The sequence below is a fragment of the Triticum urartu genome, chromosome 4A, assembly GCF_056163025.1.
Source record: "Triticum urartu cultivar PI428250 chromosome 4A, HENAU_Tu73, whole genome shotgun sequence".
In the NCBI taxonomy this organism is placed as follows: Eukaryota; Viridiplantae; Streptophyta; class Magnoliopsida; order Poales; family Poaceae; genus Triticum; species Triticum urartu.
Window position 1 is genome coordinate 548924617 of NC_141876.1, and position 15985 is coordinate 548940601.

Below are 15985 nucleotides of genomic sequence, written 5' to 3' on the forward strand. Positions count from 1 at the left end.
GAATATAGTCGTCCAATATATCGATCTTTACATCTCGACCATTTCGAGACACCTCGTCATGTCCCCGATCTCATCCGGGACTCCTAACTCCTTAGGTACATCAAAACACATAAACTCATAATATAACCGTCATCGAACTTTAAGCGTGCAGACCCTACGGGTTCGAGACTATGTAGACATGACCGAGACACGTCTTCGGTCAATAACCAATAGCGGAACCTGGATGCTCATATTGGCTCCTACATATTCTACGAAGATCTTTATCGGTCAAACTGCATAACAACATACGTTGTTCCCTTTGTCATCGGTATGTTACTTGCCCTGAGATTCGATCGTTGGTATCTCAAAACCTAGTTCAATCTCGTTACCGGCAAGTCTCTTTACTCGTTCCGTAATACATCATCCCGCAACTAACTCATTAGTTGCAATGCTTGCAAGGCTTATAGTGATGTGCATTACCGAGTGGGCCCAGAGATACCTCTCCGATAATCGGAGTGACAAATCCTAATCTTGAAATACGCCAACCCAACAAGTACCTTCGGAGACACCTGTAGAGCACCTTTATAATCACCCAGTTACGTTGTGACATTTGGTGGCACACAAAGTGTTCCTCCGGTAAACGGGAGTTGCATAATCTCATAGTCATAGGAACTTGTATAAGTCATGAAGAAAGCAATAGCAACAAACTAAACGATCGTGTGCTAAGCTAACGGAATGGGTCAAGTCAATCACATCATTCTCCTAATGATGTGATCCCGTTAATCAAATGACAACTCATGTCTATGGTTAGGAAACATAACCATCTTTGATCAACGAGCTAGTCAAGTAGAGGCATACTAGTGACACTCTGTTTGTCTATGTATTCACACATGTATTATGTTTCCGGTTAATACAATTCTAGCATGAATAATAAACATTTATCATGATATAAGGAAATAAATAATAACTTTATTATTGCCTCTAGGGAATATTTCCTTCAACTCTTGCCCCAATAAATTGTTTGCTCACAAAATCCCAATGCATAGGAAGTGGGCTGGGCTTAAATGTGTTTGCCATGTGATTCATGACGCTCTCTTGCATGTTTCAATTTCTATTCTTACGTGGGCATCATTAAAATCATTATGCCTAGCTAAAAAGCCATTAAAGAAAAGCGCTTGTTGGGAGACAACCCAATACTTATACCCACTGTTTTTGCATGTTCAAACGATTAAGCTACTGTAGTAATCATGTTTTATAACTTTTTTTCAATAAAGTACCAAGTAAAGCCTTTGGTATAGTGTGGGTGATAGTTTACTTGATTCTGTGCAAAAACAAAAACTTTTGCGCCTAGTGCTGGAATTACTATAATTTATTGGGATGTGATAAAATTATGAAATTATTACACATGATTTACATACAAATTTCCTACGTTTTCCTTTTTTTTATAAAATTTTTGGAGTTACTGAAGTATGGTGTTTGTTCAGATCATTACTGACTCTTCTGTTTTTGACAGATTATGTTTTCAATGCATAGTTTGCTTGTTTTATAGTTTCTATGGCTTATATTGGTCAATATAAATTGTAGAAATGATAGAGTACAATAACCATTATGTAAGAACAATCATGAATCTTGTCTTGACAGTACCAAAGTTAATGATTTGCTCTTTATCATTAAAAGCACAAGTGCTCTCTGAGTGATTTTGGTAATCAATATCAACATATCTCTTGTTGGACTAATAGTTTCAACTAGTATATTTCAGAAAGTTCAACTAAGGCGTGTCATGGATAAGAGGATGTGGAACCCCTTCAAGGTGCTAAGGACAGAAGATTGGCAAAAGCTCATGACACTTCATTTCTATTTTAGTGATCCAAGATCACACTGAGTCCATAGGAAAAGCCAATACTATTAAAAGGGGATGAGGTGTTGTTCAAAATGCTTAGTGATAAGCTCCAAAGCCCTCAACCATCTTCTCAAATCCAAACATGTCCTAAACCTAAAAGTCAAACTCGGCCCCACCGATTTGATTCATCCGGAGCCACCGAGTTCACTTGACATAGCCATAGCCAGAAACCCTAATCAGTTCGGTCTCACCGATGGGATGTCGGTCTCACCGAGATGGGCTTGCAAACTCTCTATTGCCTGTTGCAGCTATTTCGGTCTTTCTGAAATATGCAGTCGGCCTCACCAAGTTTGTTTGACGAACTCTCTGTTTTCTTATTACCAAAATTGATCTCACCGAGTTTGTGTAATCGGTCAAACCGAGATGAAGTTTTACCCTAACCCTAGCACATCGGTCCCATCGAGTTGATCATGTTGGTCCCACCAAAAATCCTAACATTCACATTTTGAACTGAATCGGTCTCACCGAGTTCATATATTCAGTCTGACCGAGTTGGATCTTTTGTGTGTAACGGTTAGATTTTGTGTGGAGGCTATATATACCCCTCCACCCTCCTCTCCGTTTGTGAGAGAGCCATCAGAACGTGCCTACACTTCCACCATTCATTTTCTGATAGAGAACCACCTACTCATGTGTTGAGACCAAGACATTCCAATCCAACCACAAGAATCTTGATCTCTAGCCTTCCCCAAGTTGCTTTCCGCTCAAATCATCTTTCCACCATAGCCAAATCTGAGAGAGAGAGTTGAGTGTTGGGGAGACTATCATTTGAAGCACAAGAGCAAGGAGTTGATCATCAACACACCATTTATTACCTTTTGGAGAGTGGTGTCTCCTAGATTAGTTAGGTGTCACTTCGGAGCCTCCGTCAAGATTATGGAGTTGAACCAAGGAGTTTGTAAGGGCAAGGAGATCGCATACTTCGTGAAGATCTACCCAAGTGAGGCAAGTCCTTCGTGGGCGATGGCCATGGTGGGATAGACAAGGTTGCTTCTTGGTGGACCCTTCGTGGGTGGAGCCCTCCGGGGACTCGCGCAACCGTTACCCTTTGTGGGTTGAAGTATCCACCAACGTGGATGTACGATAGCACCACCTATCGAAACCACGCCAAAAATCTCCATGTCTCCAATTGAGTTTGCACACTCCAATCCCATCCCTTTACTTTATTGCAACTTGCATGCTTTTACTTTCTGCTGCTTGTATACTCTTGCCATGCTTTCTTGAAATGTATTGTGAATACTTAAACTTGTGCTAAAAATCCACCTTAACTTGAAGAATTTAAAAACTGCTACTTTTGCTTGTTGAGGGTCTAATCACCCCCCCTCTAGACACCTCTTCTTGATCCTTTCAATCATACTAACCTATCTCACGAAGTTCGATTAAGTTTTGTGTGATTGAAGTTTTCAAGTTTTGGGTGAGATATCAATATGAGGAGAATAAGGAGTGGCAAGACCATAAGCTTGGGGATGCCCAAGGCACCCCAAGGTAATATTCAAGGAAGACCCAAGCGTTCAAGCTTGGGGATGCCCCGGAATGTATCCCCTCTTTTGTCTTCAACATTATTGGTAACCTCACTTGGAGCTATATTTTTATAATTTTATTTGTCACATGATATGTGTTTTGCTTGGAGCATCATTTTCTTTTGTTGATATTTGCTTGTTGTTATTTAGAATAATATTTTGTATCCTTTATTTCAATAAAAAGTGTCAAGTATAGCCTTTACCATGCTTGGTTTGCATGCTCATGAGGTGCTGTTTCAGAACAGGAAGTTTGCTATTATTGTCTAGATTATTCTGGATAGTCAAACATGATAAAATCTTTAAATTTTTACACAGTAAGCTATAACAAGTTTTCTATAGTGGGGTAACTTTTCAGAATTTTTAGAGTTAAAGAAGTATGAATCTTTCTTCATCCGTTCAGACTGTTCCGTTTAGACAGATTGTTGTTATGTTTGCATTGTTTGCGCATGTTTGCTTGTTTAATGATTCAGTTTTAGGATAGGAGTATTAAATATACAGAGGCATTTATTAGCAATGTTTCATTATAATTTTAGTAATTTGTCACAGTAGAGAATGATAAGGTTCTGCATTGATTTATACTAACTCATCTCACAAGTTCTTGTTGAGTTTTGTGTGGATGAAGTTTTTAAGATTTAGGAGAAGCCATGATATGAGATGAATTAAGGAGACACAAGAGCTCAAGCTTGGGGGTGCCCAGTGCATCTCAAGTTAATATTCCAAGAAGTCTCAAGCATATAAGCTTGGGGATGCCTGATGCGGCTTGAACTACGTCGGTATTTCCCCAAAGAGGAAGGGATGATGTAGCATAGCTACGGTAGGTATTTCCCTCAGTGATGAGACCAAGGTTATCGAATTAGTAGGAGAACCATGCAACACCACGTAAACAGCTCATGCACACAAAGAACAAATACTTGCAACCCAACGTAAGAGAGGGGTTGTCAATCCCTCACGGGTAAAAAGATAGGTAAAATTGTAGTAGATTGGATAAATAGATCTCGTGGGAACACGAGATAAAATATATAAATAAAAATTGCAGCAAGGTATTTTTGGGATTTTGGATTAATAGATCTGAAAATAAAAGCAAATAAAAATAGACCGCGAAGGCAAATATAATAAAGAAGAGACCCGGGGGCCGTAGGTTTCACTAGTGGCTTCTCTCGAGAAAAATAGCAACGGTGGGTAAACAAATTACTGTTGGCAATTGATAGAACTTCAAATAATCATGACGATATCCAGGCAATGATCATTATATAGGCATCATGTCCAAGATTAGTAGACCGACTCCTGCCTGCATCTACTACTATTACTCCACCCATCGACCGCTATCCAGCATGCATCTAGTGCATTAAGTTCACAGAGAAATGGAGTAATGCAATAAGAACAATGACATGATGTAGACAAGATCTATTTATGTAGAAATAGACCCCATCTTGTTATCCTTAATAGCAACGATACATACGTGTCGGTTCCCTTTCTGTCACTGGGATCAAGCACCGTAAGATCGAACCCATCACAAAGCACCTCTTCCCATGGCAAGAAAAAACGATCTAGTTGGCCTAATTAAACCAAAGATTCGAAGAAGAAATACGAGGCTATAAGTAATCATGCATATAAGATATTAAAAAGACTCAAATAACTTTCATGGATAAAAACATAGATCTGATCTTAAACTCAAAGTTCATCGGATCCCAACAAACATGCCGCAAAAAGAGTTACATCAAATAGATCTCCAAGAGACTATTGTATTGAGAATCAAGATAGAGAGAGGAAGCAATCTATCTACTAACTATGGACCCGAAGGTCTACAAAAGACTACTCACGTATCATCGGAGAGGCACCAATGAGGATGATGAACCCCTCCGTGATGGTGTTTAGATTGTATATGTGGTTTCTGGAACTTGCGGTGGCTGGAATTGATTTTCGTCGACTCCCCTAGGGTTTTTGGAATATTAGGGTATTTATAAAGCAAAGATGCGGTGCGGGAGGCCACCGAGGTGGGCACAACCCACTTGGGCATGCCTGGGGGCTCATGCGCGCCTTGGTGGGTTGTGCCCCCATCGGGGCATTCCCCGGGTGCTTCTCCGGCCCATTGGGTGTCTTTTGGTCCATAAAAATTCCACAAAAAGTTTCGCTGCATTTGGACTCTGTTTGATATTGACTTCATGCGATGTAAAAAACAAGCAAAAAACATCAACTAGCACTTGGGACTATGTTAATAGGTTAGTACCAAAAAATGATATAAAATGATTGTAAAACATCCAAGAATGATAATATAACAGCATGGAACAATAAAAATTATAGATATGTTGGAGACGTATCAGCACCCCCAAGCTTAACTCCTGCTCGTCCTCGAGTAGGTAAATGATAAAAACAGAATTTTTATGTGGAATGTTGTCTAACATGTTCATCACATATTCTTTCTTTTATAGCATGGACAATTGGACTTTTATATGGTTCAAAGCGATAGTCTAGTTTTGACATGACGACTTTAATACTCAAGCATATCAACAAACAACCATGTCTTTCACAATATCAACGCTAAAGCAAGTTATCCCTAGCCCATTATGCTCAATCATTGACCCATTCATGAAACACACTCGCATATTAGCTACACCTAATGCTCAAGTACGATCATAGTGCCCCTTAGTTGGTGCTTTATAAGAGAAGACGGAGACTCAAATAAAAATAGAAATTGCATAAAGTAAATAGAAAGGCCCTTCGCAGAGGGAAGTGATACGTCTCCAACGTATCTACTTTTCCAAACACCTTTGCCCTTGTTTTGGACTCTAACTTGCATGATTTGAATGGAACTAACCCGGACTAACACTGTTTTCAGCAGAATTGCCATGGTGTTATTTTTGTGCAAAAATAAAATTTCTCGGAATGACCTGAAAATCCACGGAGACACGTTTTGGAATTAATAAAAAATACTGGCGAAAGAATCAGCATCAGGGGGGCCCACACCCTGTCCACGAGGGTGCAGGGCGCCCCCCTGGGCACGCCCCTGCCTCGTGGGCCCCCTGAGACTCCACCGACCTCAACCCCGACTCCATATATTCACTTTCAGGGAGAAAAAATCAGGGAGAATGATTCATCGCGTTTTACGATACGGAGCCGCCGCCAAGCCCTAATCTTCATCGGGAGGGCTGATCTGGAGTCCGTCCGGGGCTCCGAAGAGGGGAATCCATCACCATCGTCATCATCAACCTTCCTTCATCACCAATTTTCATGATGCTCTCCGCCATGCGTGAGTAATCCCATCGTAGGCTTGCTGGACGGTGATGGGTTGGATGAGATTTACCATGTAATTGAGTTAGTTTTGTTAGGGTTTGATCCCTAGTATCCATTATGTTCTAAGATTGATATTGCTATGACTTTGCTATGCTTAATGCTTGTCACTAGGGCCCGAGTGCCATGATTTCAGATCTGAACCTATTATGTTTTCATGAATATATGTGAGTTCTTGATCCTATCTTGCAAGTCAATAGTCACCTACTATGTGTTATGATCCAGAAACCCCGAAGTGACAATAATCGGGACCACTCCCGGTGATGACCGTAGTTTGAGGAGTTCATGCATTCACTAAGTGTTAATGCTTTGGTCTGGTACTCTATTAAAAGGAGGCCTCAATATACCTTAGTTTCCAATAGGACCCCGCTGCCACGGGAGGGTAGGACAAAAGATGTCATGCAAGTTCTTTTCCATAAGCACGTATGACTATATTCGGAATACATGCCTACATTACATCGATGAACTGGAGCTAGTTCTGTGTCCCCCTATGTTATAACTGTTGCATGAGGAATTGCTCTCGGTGTCAAAACTGGCGGATCTCGGGTAGGGGTCCCGAACTGTGCATCTGAGGTTGATGGTAACAGGAGACAAGGGACATGAAGTTTTACCCAGGTTCGGGCCCTCTCGATGGAGGTAATACCATATGTCCTGCTTGATTAATATTGATGAGTATGGGGGTTACAAGAGTTGATCTACCACGAGATCGTAATGGCTAAAACCCTGGAAGTCTGGCCTATATGATTATGATTGTGATTGCCTCTATGGACTAAACCCTCTGGTTTATATAGACACCGGAGGGGACTAGGGTTTGTACAAAGTCGGTTATAGAGAAAGGAATCTTCATATCCGAACGCCAAGCTTGCCATCCACGCCAAGGAGAGTCCCATCCGGACACAGGTGAGAGAATCTTTAGTCTTGTATCTTCATGGCCAAATAGTCTGGCCCATGTCCAACAGGCCGGATGCCCGAGGACCCCTTAGTCCAGGACTCCCTCAGTAGCCCCTGAACCAGGCTTCAATGATGAGGTGTCTGGCACGCAGATTGTCTTCGGCATTGCAAGGCGGGTTCCTCCTCTGAATACTTCAGAACAGCTTTCGAACACAAAGAATGTGTCCGACTCTGCAAAACAAGCACCACACACAACTGCAGAGAGTATAATATTTCACGAGTCCAATCCGCTGACAAATTTTTGTAGCGTGACACCACATCACCACCTGGTTATTATTTCAAACCATTTTCTGGCCTGCTGCTTCATATTTCGAGATGTGGTTTTATTGGCATGTCTTGTCAAAGCAGAGATCGTGTCCCCTTATCACGGGATTCTCATCAATACGGGTGTGGGTAATCCAACCATGCCGCCTGCACGTCCCTTGGGAAACAGGCGAGTTTTAAGGCTAGTGGGGAGGCGCTTGATATTCGCTGCCTTTATAAAGGGATAAGGACTCACCCCCTTTCACCCATGCCTTCTCTCTCTCTCTCTCTCTCTCTCTCTCTCTTTCTCTCTCTCTCTCTCTCTGCCCATCAGTTGTCAAGCTCCAGCGCCCAAGTCCTCATCCTTTCCGCCTCCAAATAGCACTCCAATAATGTCCAGATCTGGAGCACAAGGCAAGTGGATGGTGTCCTCTGTCAAGGAGAAGAACATCACACAGCTCTGGGAGGCCGGATATTTGGCCAAGGAAGTCGCCCATCGGCTTCCGTCCAAGGGACAGATCGTCCCTACCCCAGAGCGCCACGAGAGGGTAGTTTTCATCCCCCACTTCGTCCGCGGGCTGGGGTTTCCACTCCATCAATTCGTCTGCGGACTTATGTTCTATTATGGGCTAGATTTCCATGACCTAGACCCAAATTCCATCCTCAACATCTTGGCATTTATTGTCGTGTGCGAGGCTTTCCTCCGCATCTCACCCCATTTCGGACTGTGGCTAAAGATCTTCAACGTGAAGCCGAAGGTGGTGGGTGGCCAACATGCAGAGTGCGGAGGCGCCATGGTGAGCAAGATGCCCAATGTCACATGACTCGAAGGCTCTTTTGTGGAGACCGTCAAAGGATGGCATCAACTATGGTTCTATATCATAGAGCCCCGCGACGCCACCTGGGCCACGGCTCCAGAATTCAAGTCCGGCGCCCCAATGTGGCTCACCTCCTGGCTAGAGAAGGGCCTAAATTGGGTTTTATCAGACAAGCTGACAAAGCTGCGGACGCGCCTCCAGCGCATGGTGGACAAGAACGTCAAACTTGTCAACGTGATTCAGGTGATGCTAGTTCGCCGGATCCTTTAATGCCAGAGCCGGGCTTGCCATCTATGGGAGTTCGATCCGGTCGAGCACCGGACCTTGAAGCGGTTCTTCGGAACTATGCACGAAGATATCTGGAAGGTGCTCTTCAAGGCCAACGAGACGTGGCCGAAGACGACCGAGGACCGTGGGCACAACCTGGCCCATCCCGCCAGTCCGATAAGACTTTCACATTTGAAGGCGTATCCTTTACTTGCTTTTTCAGAGAAGGGGCCTAAGCCATCCTGTATATATTTTTTCAGGGCTGGACAAAGAAGGCGGAGCGGATTCAGTGTCCGGCTCCGCTGCCCAAAGAACCAGCTACCCCGCTTCTGACGAAGATGCTGGTTCTGGCGCCCTATCAAGCGCTGGAGAAGAAGGCCAAGGGGACCAGGGGTGGTCTCCGCCATAAGGGCACTTCGGACGTGACGTCCGAAGACGCCGACACCCACTCCCCCCGCCACCGACGACTAGGAAGAGGAGGAAAGCGATTCTCCCCTTGAGGGGGTAAGGAAGAAAAGGGCGGCCTCCACGCATCTGGAGGCAGAGGCGTCCAAGAAAGGAAAGGCCTTGCTGTGGACAAACCCACGTGGGACATCGATAGCAGGCCAGAGCGGCGCCCCCGAGATAAGCCCCTGGCCGAATCATGAGTATCCAGAGACCCTGATGCATTCATATATCAGCCTCTTTACTTCACAATTTTGACATGTTGAATCATGCATTTGCAGTCCGGCTCGTTCCGACCTCGAGCGATCCTCATCTTCGGGGAATTCGCTGGACCCGAAGGTGATGGACAGTGGGTCCCTTCCGACGGCCTCCTCTCCCAGGGCCATGGATGACACTGAGGTACTATCCCTAAGGACCTCAGGCCAGGGAGAGACGCAGGAGGCCGTCAGGGAGGCGCCAGAGGGTGAAATCTCGGCCACCGAACATGTGGGAGAGCGAATCCCCATGGAGACTGGCGATGGGGGCCATATCCAAATTGACCCCCAGCCGAATACAGCCCCGGAGACCTATACGGCTCCTGAAAGTGCGTTAAGTCGACTATAGGGGGGTGAATAGGCGATTTTTTAATAATTCTTCACTGAGGAATTTCAGGATGAGGAAATTCCTAAGAGAAGAACTACTTGCAGCGGAATAAGTACTCAGATGTAAACATAACAGAACATAAGCATGGTCTTCATGATGAAATGAAAACAAGCACAGAGTACAGAAAGCGTAAACATAGGATAAAACAGGATGAAGACAACTAGACTGAAGAAATTGAACTGAGGAAATTAAGAAAGTCTTCAGTCAAAGTCTTCAAACAGATATGAACAAGCACACAACAGAGTAATGAGGAAATGGAAGGGTTGAGGAAATAAAACCAGTAGACTTGGTGAAGACAATGATTTGGTAGACCAGTTCCAACTGCTGTGATAGTCGTACGTCTGGTTAGGGCGGCTAGGTATTCAAACCTAAGGACACACAGTCCCGGACACCCTGTCCTGAACACGCAGTTCAGGACACTTAGTCCTCACCATATTCCCCTTGAGCAAAGGTCACACAGACCTCGCCCAATCACTCGTGGTAAGTCTTTAGGTGACTTCCAAACCTTCACAGACTCGGTCACTCGGCGATCCACAATTTCCTCTTGGATGCTCTAGACCATGACGCCTAACCGTCTGGAAGATGCACAGTCTTTAAAGGTAACAAGCGTCGGATCCACGCAGCATCAATCTCTTCGGTGATGCTCAATCACTTTGGGTTTGTAGGTGTTTGGGTTTGGGTTTTCCTCACTTGATAATTTTCGCTCAAAGTCCTTGGAGGATGGGATGCTCTCAAATGACAAGTGTCAGTTTCTCTCGGAGCAGCCAACCAGCTAGTGGTTGTAGGGGGCGACTATTTATAGCCTAGGGAGCAGCCCGACATGATAAGACATAAATGCCCTTCAATGATATGACCGTTAGGTGGGAAGATATTTTGGGACAGCTGGCACGTAAGACAGCAACAGTCGGGAATTTTGACTATCAAATTCCTTAGGGCTATCATGTTCCCCACTTGTAGGCAATCCGCACTGGCGAATTCGTAACTCCTCAGTTAGAACAAATTCCTCAGAGACTAGAAGAGCTTCGTCTCTGTCACTGAAGAAATTGACTGAACTGCATGAGATTTCTAATGGCTTCACTCGAAGGGATTGGTAGGTGTAGGATTTTGAGTTGAGCATCACTTGGAAACTTTTCCTTAGTATTTCCTCGACCCCCTTTAGAAGTATGGTGTTTCCTATGACTCAAGAAAGAGAAAATGCAACTACAAAAACAAAAGTCTTCACACTTCATGTTCCTCGAATGAATATCAAGTCTTCATGGTCACACCAATTTCTTCACTTTAAAGTCTTCAGAAAGTCTTTAGAAAGCCAAAGTCTTCAGTCAAAGAACTTCATTTTTAGGGGTCGACTTTCTTTGTAACTATCAAACTCCTCATAGACTTATAGACCTATGTACACTCACAAACGCATCAGTCCCTTAACCTATAAGTCTTCAATACACCAAAATCACTAAGGGGCACTAGATGCACTTACAGCTCCGAAATCCGGCAAGCAGCCTCCTTCGAAAGAAGGAGGTATGCCTATTTCGCCGCTGACCTCTGTCCAACCAGAGGCACCAGATACTCTACTAGAAGCGCTATGAAGTGCTTCCATTGTCGAGGAACATCGTACTCTTATGGAGGTAAGCAACGCAATAAAAAGAACGTCATAGTATAGATAGTAGCCCCTGAGACTCTGTCCGGTGTTTGGAAAGAAAAACCAAACAGAGGATCAAGTAATTTTCGCAGGAGACTAACTAAATATGTCTTATGCGAATAAGCAGGAGTCGTTGCTAGCCGCAACCTCTCATGTTGCTGAGGTCTCTGGACTAAAGCAGAGTCTGGAGCGGGCCGAGGAAGAGCTCAGCCGTGCAAAAAAGCAGCTAGAAGATAAGCAAGGTATGTAGTGACTTTGTGTATATCCGGAAAGGATGAATGATTTGTGTTGACCATGGTGGCATGATATTTATTAGGGGCGGCGACCGAAGTGGAGGCCCTCAAGAAAGCGCTAGCCGAGGCCGAGGAGAGAGCGGCGAATGAACAAGCCGCTCATGAGAAACACGAGGCCAGGGTTGGTGAGGTCCAGCAGGAGCTCCAGGACGCTGTGCAGAAATGCGAGTCCTTGGAGCGCCATGTTGCGGATCAAGACTCCAAACTTGCCAAGACCCGCCAAAGTGCACAAGATGCCCGAACCGAAGCCCAAGGCGCCCTCCAGGAAATCCAAGAGACCAAGAAAATCGTGGCAGGTAAGGCTTTCATTATGCAAAGCAAGTATGTGAAGAAGAGATATCTCTTACTGACCCGGATTTGGAGTTCTCCAGGGGCCTTTGCGGATCTGCCACGCGACGTTTCTGATGCTGCGGAAATCTTCCGAGCCAAAGAGGGGAGCTCAACAGAGAAGCTGTTTTGGTCACAATACCATGCGCCAGAACATCCGGTGCCCTTTAGCGATCAACTTAAACAGCTGGTCGAGCTGCATAGGGTGGCCGAACTAGACATGAAGGATTTGATAATCTGGCTATGGCCTGCCGAAGTCATACCCAGCAGCTACTTCGGGCTCGTGAAGCGGCTGGTCAATGCCTGCTCCCGTTTGGACATCATCAAGCGGCCAGTCCGCATCGAGGGTGCGCGGATGGCCTTCACCCGTGTCAACATACAGTGGGCGAAGATGGACGTCGTCAACTCGCGACCGAGGGACCGCCCGCTGGCAAGGAGCACCGCACGCCGGAGCGCTATTTTGATGATGTCCTCAAGGGGTCCCGCATTGTAGAGGGCTAGTGCTAAAAATACATTATCTTTGAATGAGTACCTTCGTGTTGTCCCGCCCTGTATGATGATAACAAGAATGATGTGTAATATAATGCTTGCTGTTTCGAAAGTGCAACTATCCCTAGGTGGTTTTGGTAATTCATAACAACATATAGCTCATTGAGCTAATGCTATTCCAAGATGATTATTTCAGGAAAGCTCAATGATTGGCATGGCATGGATGTGAAAGTGGAACCCTCAAAATGCTAAGGACAAAGGATTGGCTCAAGCTCAAAAGCTCAAGACTCTTCATTTTATATTTTAGTGATCCAAGATCACATTGAGTCTTTAGGAAAAGCCAATACTATCAAGGAGGGATGAAGTGTTGCTTATTGAGCCTCTTGCTTCATGTGCTTAGTGATATGCTCCAAAACCCTCAACTACTTTCCCATATCCACATATGACCTAAACCCTAAGCCAAACTCGGTCCTACCGATTCTTTCTATCCGGCGCCACCGAGTTTCACTTGTCATAAGCCACTGCCAAACCCTAGCAATTCGGTTCTACCGATAGGGATCTCGGTCTCACCGAGATGGGATTGCAAACTCTCTGTTTCCCTTTCGTAACTTTTCGGTCTCACCGAAAGAGCGAATCGGTCCCACCGAGATTGCCGTGTAAACTCTCCGTTTCCTTTTTGTAACTTTTCGGTCTCACCGAAAGAGCAAATCGGTCCCACCGAGTTTACCTGACCAACTCTCTGGTTAGCTTATTACCAAACTCGGTCTCACCAAGTTTGTGTAATCGGTCTCACCGAGATTACATTATGCCCAAACCCTAACCATATCGGTCCTACCGAGTTGCATGTCAGTCCCACCGAAAATCTCTAACGGTCACTAGGTTTACCTTTTCGGTCCGACCGAGTTTGTTGATTCGGTCCCACCGAGATTGGAAAACTGTGTGTAACGGTTGGATTTTGTGTGGAGGCTATATATACCCCTCCTCCTCCTCTTCATTCATGGAGAGAGCCATCAGAACACATACACAATTCCAACTCATATGTTCTGAGAGAGAACCACCTACTCATGTGTTGAGACCAAGATATTCCATTCCTACCATATGAATCTTGATCTCTAGCCTTCCCCAAGTTGCTTTCCACTCAAATCTTCTTTCCACAAAATCCAAATCCTATGAGAGAGAGTTGAGTGTTGGGGAGACTATCATTTGAAGCACAAGAGCAAGGAGTTCATCATCAACACACCATTTGTTACTTCTTGGAGAGTGGTGTCTCGTAGATTGGCTAGGTGTCACTTGGGAGCCTCCGACAACATTGTGGAGTTGAACCAAGGAGTTTGTAAGGGCAAGGAGATCGCCTACTTCGTGAAGATCTACCGCTAGTGAGGCAAGTCCTTCGTGGGCGATGGTCATGGTGGGATAGACAAGGTTGCTTCTTCATGGACCCTTCGTGGGTGGTTGCTTCTTCATGGACCCATCGTGGGTGGAGCCCTCCGTGGACTCGCGCAACCATTACCCTTCGTGGGTGGAGCCCTCCGTGGACTCGCGCAACCGTTACCCTTCGTGGGTTGAAGTCTCCATCAACGTGGATGTAGGATAGCACCACCTATCCGAACCACGGGAAAAACATCCGTGTCTCCAATTGCGTTTGAATTCTCCAAACCCTTCCCTTTACATTCTTGCAAGTTGCATGCTTTACTTTCCGCTGCCAATATACTCTTTGCATGCTTGCTTGAATTGTGTGATAATTGCTTGACTTGTCCTACAATAGCTAAAATCTGCCAAGAACTAAAACTGGGAAAAGGTTAAGTTTTTATTTGGTCAAGTAGTCTAATCACCCCCCTCTAGACATACTTTCGATCCTACAAGTGGTATCAGAGCTTTGGTCTCCATTTGCTTTGATCTCCATAGCTTTTGGTGGTCATAGCCTTGGTTTCACAACCTAGGAGAGTATGGCGTCTAGCGAGGGAAATTATCACCGTAGAGGTCCTTACTTTGATGGTACTAATTTTGCTAGTTGGAAGCATAAAATGAAAATGCATATTCTTGGACATAACCCCGCCGTTTGGGCTATTGTGTGTGTTGGTTTGCAAGGTGACTTCTTTGATGGGAAACAACCAAACCATGAAGCTACCGCGGATGATTTGAAGATGTTGCAATACAATGCTCAAGCTTGTGATATTCTCTTCAACGGATTGTGCCCCAAAGAATTCAACAAAATCAGCCGTCTTGAGAATGCAAAGGAAATTTGGGACACTTTGATTGATATGCACGAAGGTACCGACTCCGTCAAGGAATCCAAGTTGGATGTGCTTCAAAGTCAACTTGACAAGTTCAAAATGAAGGATGGTGAAGATGTCGCTGAAATGTACTCTAGGCTTGCTCTCATCACAAATGAGATTGCCGGCTTAGGAAGTGAAGAGATGACCGATAGATTCATCATCAAGAAGATTCTAAGAGCCTTGGATGGAAAATATGATACCGTGTGCACATTGATCCAAATGATGCCCAATTACAAAGATCTCAAGCCAACGGAGGTGATTGGAAGAATTGTTGCTCATGAGATGTCACTTAAGGATAAAGAGGAACTTCAAAACAAATCAAGTGGTGCCTACAAAGCTTCATGTGAAGCCCCTACATCATCAAGTGAGAAACAAAACTTCAATGAAGAATTGAGCTTAATGGTGAAGAACTTCAACAAGTTCTACAAGAGTAGAAGCAAAGATAGAAGCTTCAAGTCAAGGTCCTACAATGACAAAAGATCTTCTAGTCGAGAGCGAAACTGCTATAGTTGTGGAAGACCCGGACACTATTCCAATGAGTGTACGGCTCCCTACAAGAGAAGAGAAGATTCTCCAAAAAGAAGAAGCAAAGAATCACCACCAAGAGAGAGAAGGAGCAGAGATGATCGTTATGAACGAAGATACTCACGGAGAAGCAAGGATTCGGAAAGGAAGGAAAAATCATCAAGGAGCTACACAAAACGAAGACATCAAGCTCATTTTGGTGAATGGGTATCCGGCTCCGACTCCGACAGCCACTCCGGGAGAAGTTATCACTCCGACTCCAAAGATACTCAAGATGAAGGTGTTGCCGGTCTAGCACTTGTGTCAACCAACTCCTACGACGTATTTGACTCACCAAATGAAGGAATTGGAAGATGCTTCATGGCCAAAGGTCCTAAGGTAACACACCCC